Here is a 12,797-nt window from a genome sequence, read left to right on the forward strand (position 1 = left end):
GAACAGTAGTCTTATAATAAATCAGAACATTTAGATAGCAAGTGGCTGGACCAGGCCCCAAAATTATTCCTACCCACCCCATCCAGTCAGGGGCTTGCTGAGTCATTTTGGGCCTAGTCTGGCAGCTGTAAAGGCTGTTCTGTCAGTCGAGACATGTGCCAAGCAGGCTCTCCTTTCCTTGGGTATAGTGCAGAAGTGGGGAATCTCAGGCACAAGGCCCAAATGCAGCCCTCTGGCCTCTCTATCTGGCCCTTGGAACTCACCCCAAGTCATGCCCTCACTGGGCCTGCGTTGTACCCCAAATGTATTCATCCTGTCAGAACAGAGTTTCCAAACTTTTCATGTTGGTGACACACTTTTTAGACATGCATCATTTCGTGGCATAGTCGTTCAGTTTTACTAGCAATCTGGAGGTTAAACTACTGGTAACTCCTTTCTAGCCTCGGGAGGAACGTGGGGGAGCATTTGCGTGACATACCTACACACTGCAGCAGATGCAGTTTGGAAAACATGCATTTAAAACTGTGATAATGCCTCATTTGTCTGGATGGAGGATAGAGGGGTCTGTGCGTGTAGAAATTAGCCTATCGTACAAAAGTAAGACCCACATTCATTACTCCACCTATTTTTGCCCTCTTCCCACCACAGGCATGTGGCCCTCATAGGTCTGCCCAGAAGGGAATCTGGCCCTTGGGCTGAGAAAGGTTCCCTACTTCTTGATCTAGAGAAAGGCGATGGGTTATAGGACTAGAAGTGCGAGAAAGGCAGGTGGAGATGGCTTTCAAAAGGTCAGTTCTGTAGGAAGAGGAATTGTTTCCAAGCTCTTGTCCAGTCCCTCTTGGGAAAGTCTTGCATGGAGGGAGGAAGGAGAGCCTGCTTAGTGCTTAGCAACAGCAGCAAGCTCTGCGGCTTCTAGCCAAGGGAAGAGAATGAGGGCTGATGTTCAGAGACATAGCCACGTAGTAATAGATGAGCTAATAATCCACAAAGGACGTTATGAGCAGAGGCAAAGTACTGGGGGGAAACGAGAGCCCACATGAGTTTGCGGTGGCTTCCTTGGGGATTGCAGCAGTTTCCCAGCAATATTTCTAGGCCTCCCATGTGCCCTGTCCCCCTACAACCTTCTAATTGGTTTTCTTCATATTAAACCACAGCTCCGAACAGAACAGATTGAAACACACCATTACACACACACTTTCTCCCTTGTGTTGTTGTTGTGTTTTTTTTTAAATACTGCAGCTTTATTTGAATGAAACAGCCCATGTTGAGATTCTATAGGGAACACTGTTGGAGTGGATGAAGTGGGTGGGGAAAGTTTATAAAACATCTCACCCTGTTTCAAAGGTCCCTTGGGTCCCTTGTGTTTTGTGCTTTTAGGGTTCTCCCCCCCACCCCGAAAAAAGTTAGATACTTGCTGGAGAGGGTTGACGCCGTCCCCTTGCTCTGCGTGGTGATGGAAATGCTTCATGAGGGAGCAGAGGAGGAGCATACAGTGAAGGTGAAAGTGAAGGCAGGGAATGGTGCCAGATTCCCAGACGCTTGTCTCAGAATCCCAGGGAAGAGAGTGACAAACAATGAAGGACCACTTCGCACAATCCATTGACCCAGAGTCCCTTTGTTAACTGTTCCGGCAGTTCACATGATTCATTAGCCCATTTGGCTTCGGAGCTGCTAATGGTTTGGCTTGAGCTGCTTCTCCCTTTAGCACTTTTTCCTAACATGGAGGATTTAGTTATCATTCCTCTTTGCAGGCTACTGTACAGAACTGCATCATACTGATCTAGGAACGGAGCAGTTACCAATTGCAAACTCGAGCATGTGAAATGCGGCCTAAAGGCAGGTCCCAAATTCCTCTTCCTCCCAGATCTGAGGTGCCACTGCCAATTAGGTGTGGGACGTTGGCTTCTTGACCTTGCATAACTTGGTAACTGGAGTTTCTATGTGAAGAGTGATTTCACAGAACTATTACCTGTGCTTGTAGTAAGGGTGGCTGGGGAAACCCAGCCAGATGGGCAGGGTATAAATAATAAAATTATTATTTTCATCATCATCATCATCATCATCATCATCATCATCATCATCATCACCATCATCTCTGTTACCTTGGCTAAAAGCAGCTTGTGGCAATGGTGGAGGCTCAAACTAGGCACAATGCAGAAGAAACATCATTTTTCTAATTAGTGGCCCCATGAGGTGGATATGAAAATCAGGAAATCAGTGCTCTGGGAGAGGGTGACTTATGGTACTACTCTTGCTCTCTCTACCATTTTTCTCAATATAAAGCCATTAGCGCTCTCTGTGTGGCGTGTGTGTGTGTGTGTGTGTTACATCTCTCAGTTTAGCCCCAAGAATTCAGAAATGCTTCATCAGTATGTAGTTCCCAGCTAGGGAACCTTGGAAATGTAATGATAGATATGTATCATGGTGATTTCTTGAACTTGAAACCAGAGTAAGGAAGATCTAGTGAAGAGAAGATACAAAGTATTCTAATGCATTAACATAGTGCATGTGTTACCATTTCTCCATCTATACAGTTGCAAAAGTCAAGCAGCTATCCAAATTGGCTATCCAAATTCAACTATGGAGCATGGGGAGATGTGCTCTTGATTTCATAAGTGGCAACCAGCGTTCTGATGCCTGATTTTTTTCTCTGCTTCCAGATTCCTTACTCCCAGTACTTGAGCCATAGCTTTGTAGAGTTGGAAGGGACCCCAGGGGTCATCTAGTCCAACCCCCTGCAATGCAGGAACCCTGCCCCAAGCCTTCCTTGGGTGGGCTCAAGCCACCAACCTTCCGGTTAACAGCCAGATGCTATTTGCATGTCCCAATTGATAACCTTCAGCCCTTCCATTCCAAATCCACCCACTGCCAATCTCCTAGTGTTGGTGTGGACTGTATATGCTCAAGTTTTGAAATATCACAGCCAGCTTCAAAGTCCTTGCACCTCAAGGATGTAGGAAACTAGTCCCGCTTGTCCTTGAACCACATGGGCGGGCTGGCCCCCATATCCTGCAACAGAGCTCTCAATTGGCCTCCCCTTGTGCTCTTAAAATATGCGCTCACTGGAGTACCTTCTCTGTGTTGTTCCATATTAGAGGAGCACAGGTGCAAGGCATCTGGAAATACAATAGCTTTTTCAAAGACCCACTACAGGAGCCCAGATCAGAAGATGCAGCACACTTTGATGCTGAGCCCTGCAGGGGATCAGACATTTTACAAGCAACCCACATTGAAGGAAAAATATAGCCTGATTTGCAGCTTGTGTCACCTCTTCATTCATCCTTTGTGATTTAAATGGGCCATGGAGTAAAGCCTTTGCCCGTAGATCCACCATGAAGAAGTGTCAGAATGAGAGCAAGATGCTGCAGACAGAGCATAGGTGAATGGATTGCCTGCTATTTTGGTTATTTATTTAAAAATATCCCTAACCCACCAGGGCCAGTACAGTAAATGAATATAACATATGCACACATAAAACAACAGCAGCAGGGCAGGTAATACAATGAGTCAGCAGTAGATCAAGTACCAACCTAAGCAACAGAAGCCTAGGTGAGAATATGTGCCTTACCTTGGCAACAAAAGTGTAAGGAAGTTTGTGCCAACCATATCCAGGATGGAAGAGCACCAAAGATGGGGTGCTGTTACTGAGAAAGCCCTCTCCCAGGCTGCCCCATAACAGATTATAAAGGTGAAAAGGTAAAGGACCCCTGGACGGTTAAGTCCAGTCAAAGGTGACTGTGGGGTTGCGGTGCTCATCTCGCTTTCAGGCCGAGGGAGCCGGCGTTTGTCCACAGACAGCTTTCTGGGTCATGTGGCCAGCATGACTAAACCGCTTCTGGCACAATGGAACACCGTGATGGAAACCAGAGCGCACGGAAACACTGTTTACCTTCCGGCCACAGTGGTACCTATTTATCTACTTGCACTGGCTTGCTTTCAAACTGCTAGGTTGGCAGGACTGGGACAGAGCAATGAAAACTTGCCCCATCACAGGGATTCAAACTGCCAACCTTCTGATCGGCAAGCCCAAGAGGCTAGTGATTCCCGTGTCCCATAACAGAAATAATTCCACTGACTAACTTTAGAACCTCAAAGCAACGATCTCCTTTCTACAGGCCTGTTACCGGCATGCTACATCCTTGGGCAGCTGTCTGGGTCCCAGGAGACCCTCTGCCAATGGCTGCCCTGGGATCTCCAACTGGCATCAGGCAGTGAGTGCCCATTGACATTTTTCAGTTTCCCCAATATAGCATCTCTCAGGGGCTTGTTATGCAGTTCTGCCTACATGAAATGCTAAAATTAAACTATTGATTTTTTGCTGAATTGTAGGTTATTCCGAGGAGGATGAATAAGCTTAACAATTTGTTTGTAGACACCCCCCCTAAAGAGAAACCACTAATTTAGTATTTGTGTGCATGGTCTGGCTGTGATAACTCAAGAGCTAATTGACATATTCGAAACAAATTTGGGACTCTTGTTTGCACAAGGAAAAACAGATGCTTTTGACTTGCAAGTTGCAACTGGAAGTGTGGGAAAGGAATTTTATTGGGTAGCTTGGCAAAAAGTGTCAATTTTTTTGGTGTGTGTGTGCAATTAATATGCCTCTTTGGCCAGCACTGACTGGATCACTACCATGATTGCCACCACTACTGCAAGGCAACCTGGGTACCGCCCCTGTGGAAGGAGAGTCACTTTGCCTGAAGCCCTCTTAACCCTGGAGTTGCCTCTGCCTGCCAAGTACAAATGTTGGGTAAGATTTCCTAAAAGTCAGCATTAAGTGGAGCCCATTTTAGGGAGAAGTGGATAGGGGGAAAGCTTTTTCCTTCTGCCCAGTCCCTTAGCCTCTTCCCCACTGGGTTCTAGACCATATTTATCCTTGTGTTAGCAAAGTGTTTTGTTTAATGTATCAGTTTGGCCTTTTCTGCTTATCCCTTTCCTAGCTATTAGCTTTCTTGGCGAGAATCCAGGCTGTCTTGCCATTTAAGCTGGCCTTTCTGCAGTTTCAGATTCAGGTAGCTAAAGCAGAGGAGACTTGAGTGCTAGACACTGCACTGGGGGGATCTACAAGGAAGATGGGGGCGGGAATTTCCTAATTTATAATTGAGTGGATCTTTCTGTTAGCTCCTACTATAGCTCTTTTACTGACCCACAGATTCTCAACAAGATGTTAAACAAGATACTTTGGGTGTGTGATCAGCATTCAGCCCAAAGCCAGATGCTTTGTGGGTGTATGCACAGAAAGTATTTAATGTTAATCCCTCACTCTCAACAAAACTCTCACAGATTGCTGTGAAATTCCCTGAACTTCTAAACCGTACATGTAATTTACAAAATATCATGCTGCCAGCAACCAGTCACTAAAGCAGGCATCCCCAAACTGCGGCCCTCCAGATGTTTTGGCCTACAACTCCCATGATCCCTAGCTAACAGGACCAGTGGTCAGGGAAGATGGGAATTGTAGTCCAAAACATCTGGAGGGCCGAAGTTTGGGGGTGCCTGCACGAAAGGATAGCATCCACAATGGTATAACTGCAGCCATGCAGGTACTGTAGTACCAAATGAAACTAATTGTGCCAAATTCTCAGGGCACAATAAATTAATGCATATGCATGCAGTGCCGCTCATGTGCATGTACCAAAAATATGAGCCACAGGAGAACTCCTGGAAAGACGCAGAGCTTTTTTTTATGAATGCTCAGCAAGGAAGTTCCCATTCTGAATTGAGCCACCTATTGTTTTTTTAATTGTCACAGGCCTCTCACTGGTATAGCCTGTGTGGATGATACTCTTACTCCCTATCAAAAGCCTTGGAGGCAGAGCAGCAACTGAGATAGTCTCATCCACTTTTCATTATTTCTGTCAAATGTAGGTTTGCATGAATCTGTCCTGAAGTTGCAGTTGGCTCCTTCTGCTTGTAAGGGGCAGACCATGCATGTCTTGCTTAGTGCTGTAAAGATGTGGGTCAGTCCTGGTCCCAGTGGAGTTAGTAGCCAGAAGATTGCACAATAAATATTGGTGCCTGAGGTGGAAAATCTAAATCCCACCCCCAGTGGTGGAGAAAATAATATAAAGAAATGTAAATTAGCTATTTTTGAACAGTACCCCCCAAACAGACTGCCTGAGACCACCACCTCACCCTGTCTGATGACAGGTGCATTTGAAAGGTTACACATAGTTATTTCCCTTTTGTAAGAACTTACATTTTGGAAGCCCCTTTAAAAAAAGCATTCCTTCTGGGGGTTGGTTCCCCCAATTGTCTTGGAGAACAACATTAGTCTCAAAGATCGCCTCCAAAGCTCTGCGCAGTGAAATGCCACTCTGCAAGACAGTATCTAAGAGAGCATTCATAAACTGTATGACAATGTATAGATTTGTGTTTATAGTACAATTTAATTTATTGGAGTTTGATACAGTACACACTTGGGGAATTTATTTGGCTGGATACTAGGGAAGTGGGTTGTGTCATCATAAAAAGTTCAGCTGGTGGCCACACCAATAACACTGTCCAAAGTGCTCCACCAGGCATTCACTGCAACTTGTTAGTGTGGTGCCTGAGATATTTGTAACACTGGTTCTGTAGGCAGAGCTGCAATCTAAAAGAGAATGCTATTGTCCTACAGACATGTATATGCAGCAATGTGGCCAGGGATGCCGTTCTGTGCAACAGGTGACTACATCAGTTGGTGCCTGGAGGTGGGGAGAAATGAAGACGAAAGCAGGAAAAGCTGGTGTCTGGATAACTTTTAAAAGTGTAAAATGCCTCCTCCCTCAGTTGGAGCTCCATCTGAGACACTAGTTATAGCATTGCTTAGCAATGAAGCAAATGGATGTTGGCTGAATGAAGTCAAGTTCTTATCAGGTTATCTGTTAAATGATTTTCTCTCCTGCTTATTATTCTCCCTCTTGTAGAAGATTATTTGATAAGGACAGAAAAGTCAAACCGAGGTCTGATGTGATCCTCTGTTTGCAGTCTGAAGTGGCTCTACTATCGGTTTCCACCACCTAATTTCCATCTCATTCTGCTGCGCGTATAGACCAGGCATCCGAGAACAAGAAGGCAATGCCACCCACATTCTCACATGTAGGGTAGGCTGCTTCCTCCTGATTCTGCTATTGTCACACAGAGGGCAGGCTATCACCAATCTGCCAGAGTTCTCTGCTTGGGGTAAAACTCAGAAACACTCAAACTACCCATGCCGCCTCCTCTAGCTGCAAAGCAGGCTAAGGTTGTAAGCTTCCTGCGATAACCATGGTCTCTAGACTGCAGTTTATTACCATGGAGTGTAAATTGGTCCTCGTTAAAATGCAATTTTCAAAGGCACTATGGGAGATCTTCCTCTGTAAATGTCTTGCTCATTTATTAAACATCATCCAAGGCCAATCAGGGCAAATGAAAAACATTGGGACGTGAACAAGACAGCACTCCAAAAACTGGCAGCTCTTGTGCAAAGAATGCCAGTCCTGCCGTTGGCATGCTGCCTGGTGGCTAAAGCCGCCTCTATAGATCTGAGAGAAATGTAGCAAGCTTTGCACAAGGCTACAAGGGGAAGAAGCGTTCAACTGCTTTGGAGCCTGGTCTCAGTAGAGAAAAGCACCTGGTGGAAGCAAAAGACTGCTCCGTGACAAGGCTCCAATATTTTCCTCCTTCAAGCAGAAAAGGGATCTCTGCCTCAGCCTGAGAGGCCTGAACAATATTAGGCTAGCCCACAAAGAGGGAGGTTGCAGACATGTTTCTTTTTGGGCACTGACCCTGTACAAGTATCATTTTCATCTGCAGGCTGCAAACATTTCTTATTTGCATTTAAATGTGTTTTCTAAGGGACTGATTCAGTAAAATCATTTTTTACAAGGTGCATTTGAACTCCTGTTGCTTTATATCAAGACCCAAGGCTAAACTCGGTTTGCACTGCATATTTAGGCACATCCTCTAGCTTAACATGGGCCACTTGGCATGGGACTGCAGTTGCAATCCTTCACACCTCATGTACTAACTTGGCCCAATGCCAGTAATAACTGCCTAAAGTGCAGGAAAATAGTTTTGTACAACAGCAAAGAGATAGAGCCATACAAATCCATAATCTTTCTTTTGACTATTGATGAATTCTAAGCACCAGCAAGCTAATAATCTGAAATCATTTCCCCATGCCCTACCTCAGGGGTGTCAAACTCAAATTCATCGGGGGCCGCATCAGCAGTTTGGTCACCCTTAAAGGGCCGGTTGTGTCTGTAGGACTATGTGTCCACTCTTTATTATCATAAATTATTGTCACTGCATTCAATTATTACTGTTTTTTTGTAATAATGTAAGCTCATTCCCGCCCCCACGCGGATCACATTCCTGCGTCGTGGCGCGTGTGTGGGAGGGGATGTAAACGAGGGAAATTTGAACAAAAGGTGGGGATCGACGGCTTCCGGGGGGGGGGGGGCTCAACTAAACCTTCGGCAGGAAGGAGAAGGCCACTGCTGGGATTAAAAACCTGCAGATGGAAAGAGGGCTTCCCTCTCCCACCCTGCGCACACCCAAACCCCGCTAGGCAGGATGCCACACGCTGCAACCCACCCCATACTTTGGAGAGGGGCAGGAACATGCGGTGCAGCACCAACTCCCTGCTTTGCTTTTGCATCCTCCCTCCTCAGCGCCAGAGTCCCTTCCCCTCACGCTGAGGGAGGGCAGTGGATTTCCCGAGGAGGAAGGCGGCAGCAGCCCCAGCGGACGTGCATCTTCGCCTCAGAGCTGCTCTTCCCCCCACACACGCTGTTGTCGTCTTCGCTGCCGCCTCTCCCTACCAGGACTGCAGGCAGAGGAGGCTTGAAAACCTCCCCCCCCAAAAAAAAATCCCCTCCCACCTACTCAAACCGCGAGGCGACTCCATCTGGAGCCCTACATCACGAGGGGCTGAGAGGAGGCGGCGGCAGAGTGGGAAGAGCAGGAACCCGTGCCGTCGCCGCCGCCTCCCTCCCGGCCGCCCCCCGGGGAGCAGCTCCGCCGGAACTGAGCAAAAGCCAGGCACCCTTCCGAGTGTCTATGAGGAGAAAACGGGGGAAGAGGGAAGAGAAACCCGGCTCCATCAAGAGAGCGGCTGTTGCGCTTCGCCTACTTCCCCCTCAGGCTCACTCCACGTCCCTTTCGCCCGTTCGCTCGCCCACCTCCCGGATGCAGCCGAGGAGAGGAAGGGAAACGGCAGGCGGCGGCTCCCCAGTGCCGCCTCACTCACTCTCGGAGACAACAGCAAAGCCCGCCCAAAAAAAATCCAGCGCTGCTCCGTCCCGGCACCAACTTTGCCGGCGGCGCCTGTAGGACTTTCCTACCTCCTCGGCGGGCTTCCTCCTCCTCCTCCTGCATCTCACTTCCCCGTCTGGCCGCTGTGCCACCACCTCCCTCAGCCTCATTCGAAATTGAAATTCCCTGGCCAAGGCTGTCAGCGCGGCTCCAGCGCCCTGGCCTCCGCCTGCAGCTCCGCCCCCGGTTTTGACCCTTGGCCAATCGCAGGCTCCAGAACTACTGTCAGTGGTTATTGTCGGCGGCGGCTACGCGGGCCACATGACGAGGTCTGGCGGGCCGGATTAGGCCCCTGGGCCTTGTGTTTGTCACCTGTGCCCTACCTGTTTAATTCAGTCCTTTCTTCAGACATTCTGTAGTGACTCACTGTGATGCTTCTCCAGTGGTGAGATACACCACATAATACAATATCTGTTGCTTGATTGGTTTGGCTCTCCTGCATCCAATAAGAAGCTATGCTGCTTCTTGTTCCAGGGTTCTCCTCAACTGACCAACCAGATTTCCCTGGAATGCTCCCAAGCAGAAAGCAAGAGGGCAATGGCCACCCTCTGTTGCTTGTCCATAGCACCTGGCAACTAGAAGTATCCTTCCTCTGAATATGAAGGTTATCATTGTCTGGCATGGCTAAGAGAGACCAATGGACTTACTGATGGCAAATATACCCCCATCTCATATGCGCACACATAACCTAAATACTTAATTGGTTCACATTCATTTATTTACTTTATTCCCCTCCCCCCCCAAAAAAAACCTAAATGAAAATCACAATATTGTATCTCAGATTTTTGTAGTACCGCATATTCCAGCATATAAAATGACTGGGCGTATAAGACGACCCCCAAGTTTTCCAGTTAAAATAGAGAGTTTGGGATATACTTGCCGTATAAGAAATACGACCTGGCATATAAGACGACCCCCGACTTTTGAGAAGATTTTCCTGGGTTAAAATGTAGTCTTATACGCAGGAATATATAGTACCTTCCATGATGGACTGGTTTGCAGCTCACAGTTCTTTCTGCACACATTGCTGTTACGCAGCCAGGCCCGGCTCTAGGTAGACCCCCGGTGGCACAGGGCACCATGGCGCCGGCCCGCCAGAAAGGCGCCGCAAGCTGCGCCCGCCCGCCGGCCGATCCGCCACGCAGCTTCGCCTGTGGGAGCCGCGCTGCGCCCACCCGCCCACCGCGCTGGGAAACGGGGCGGCAGGGCGCCAGAGAGATCGCACTGTGCCTGCCCGCCCGCCCGCCGCTGCGCCCGCCCGCCGCGCTGGGAAACGGGGCGGGAGGGCGCCGGAGAGATCCGGCGCACCACAGCGGCAGGGGCGTTTAAGACGGCCCTGTACGCAGCAATGAAACTCACTTGTTGGATGAACGAAATGTCTCATGCAATAGCTGCATCATAACACACAAGGTTAATTAATACAAAATACCACATCCAGTTGAAACTGAAGGTCTCCTTTAAGATGACAGAATAGGTTCTAAGTTTCTTGTACTCATAAAAAGTATCTCTTGGATACAGCAGAACAATAATTTTATATGTATGGTACTTTAAATAACAGCACAACATCTGACATCCATTAGGCTATAAGTAGCTGCTGATTCCTAAGTGGATATAACACTTCTCTGGAAGTACCTGACATTTACTTGGAGGTCTAAATGTTCAAGTACTAATGCAACCCAACTCTGCTTCACTTGCAAGTGTTTCTGCTTCCAGTATTAACAACTGTGATGCCAGGTCTAGGGTTTAAGCAGCTGCACTGTCCATGCTATTGTAAAAACACATTCTACACTTCCTCTTAACAACAGTTTGTACAATGACATGAAACCTGTTGTTTTATGCTTCTGACGAGCCAAGGCACTTGAGGTAGCAATTTTCCCCAAGGAAACCTGCTATTTCTAAGCCAAAGAAAGGAAAGAGAATGAAAACAAGGAGGAGGGATCAGTAAATGAGGCTCCCTGAGACTTATATGATGATTAAAATGCAGATTTATCACTGGTAAGATACCTGAACCAATGACAACTGAATACATGATTAGTTCCTACAAGCAAGTCATATCCCCTATGAATAGATAGGCACCATTGGTCCTTACTTACACATTCTCATATAGATGTATGCTCAAATCATAAAGGTGATGCACCGAGAAAGGGACAGAAAGGATACCAGCCCAGGATAGGTATTTTGTCCCCCCCCCCCCGTCCCTCTCTACATGGCCAATCCCACATGCCTGTTCTTCCAAATATCAGCAATGCCTATTTGCAATAAAACGCTCCAAATTTCAAAGGTAGCTCACAACACTTTCTACCCATAGACTACTAAGTCTCAAAGAAAATATGGCCTCCATGATTAGGGGTTGAGGAGAAATTTGACTCAGTTGGTATTTAAAGGCAAACCTGCCTAATCCACACTTTCTGAAACAATACATGTATCAAAACACAGCCACCCCTTGAAATTCAAATTTCTCCAAATTTTGCAATGCAGTTCTCTGCAAATAATCTGCCACAAAATACATATACTAGGGTAAAGTGTGCATAAAAATGTGTGTGTGCGCGCGTGCTTGCATATGCTTTTGCTGATAGTTGGGAAAGGTTAATGCTCAATGGCTTCAAATAGGAGGGGGAAATCTACAGATTTTACCTATCCAATGGCTCTAAGAGCTGTAAAATCAGAAGGAAAGGGTGATGCAGCCTCCACTCTTTTAAAGGGGGGGGGCAATTAAGGCCAGTCATGGAGGCTTTTTAGAAATTTTGAGACCCTACCACCGTTCTCTTCTACAACAGCAATCTAGTATCCTCCTTTGTGTAAGAGATAACTGGGGTAGGATTTTTTATCAGAGCCACTAGCAAGTGATGGACAGCAAACAATTCTGAATGTTACCTCTGTGAAAACGAAGAAAGCACTTGGGACATCTGGGAGGAAAAACATATATAATCTAATCCAGATTAAACAATATGAGGTCAGTATGCTTAATGAATTTCTCAGATGCCATAAATTATGTTTCTCCTCTGCCAGCATTCACACTCGCAGCCAAACCTATACAACTATCACCATATGAAAGAGCATCTCTTTCATCTATGCCAGGCATCCCCAAACTTCAGCCCTCCAGGTGTTTTGGACTACAATTCCCACCTTCCCTGACCACTGGTCCTGCTAGCTAGGGATCATGGGAGTTGTAGGCCAAAACATCTGGAGGGCTGCAGTTTGGGGATGCCTGATCAATGCCATATGCTCTCCTCAAATCTTTTGCAGCAGTGATAATATTTGCTCAGGGTACCAAAAATCTCTGCAGACCCATACAGTTTATCTGGGAGTAAACCCCATGGAGCTAAATGGGACATGTGTAGAATTGTGCTTTAAATCTTCCTACATAAGGGAATATGGCCATTCCATCCCCTTTCACATTTAGATTATTACAAGCACCACCAGTATACTTTGACCTGCAAGGAGTTTTGGAAGGAGCAGAATCAGCATATTCAGAACCGTCAAGGTAATCCAGGCACAACTCGGCAGTTAAACTGGCT

At 46.9% G+C, this 12,797-nt stretch overlaps 1 long non-coding RNA gene across 1 annotated transcript; it reads right to left on the minus strand.

Moving 5' to 3' along the window:
• Positions 1 to 3,388: 3,388 nt before the first annotated feature.
• On the minus strand, positions 3,389 to 10,331 carry LOC148686330 (uncharacterized). The gene is made up of 2 exons (XR_015949108.1): positions 9,603 to 10,331; positions 3,389 to 8,150 (listed from the first exon to the last, which is right to left on the minus strand). It is a non-coding gene; the product is annotated as an uncharacterized LOC148686330 (long non-coding RNA).
• Between the last annotated feature and the right edge of the window lie 2,466 nt (positions 10,332 to 12,797).

This window comes from Zootoca vivipara, chromosome 3, assembly GCF_965207765.1.
Source record: "Zootoca vivipara chromosome 3, rZooViv2.hap1.1, whole genome shotgun sequence".
Classification (NCBI taxonomy): domain Eukaryota; kingdom Metazoa; phylum Chordata; class Lepidosauria; order Squamata; family Lacertidae; genus Zootoca; species Zootoca vivipara.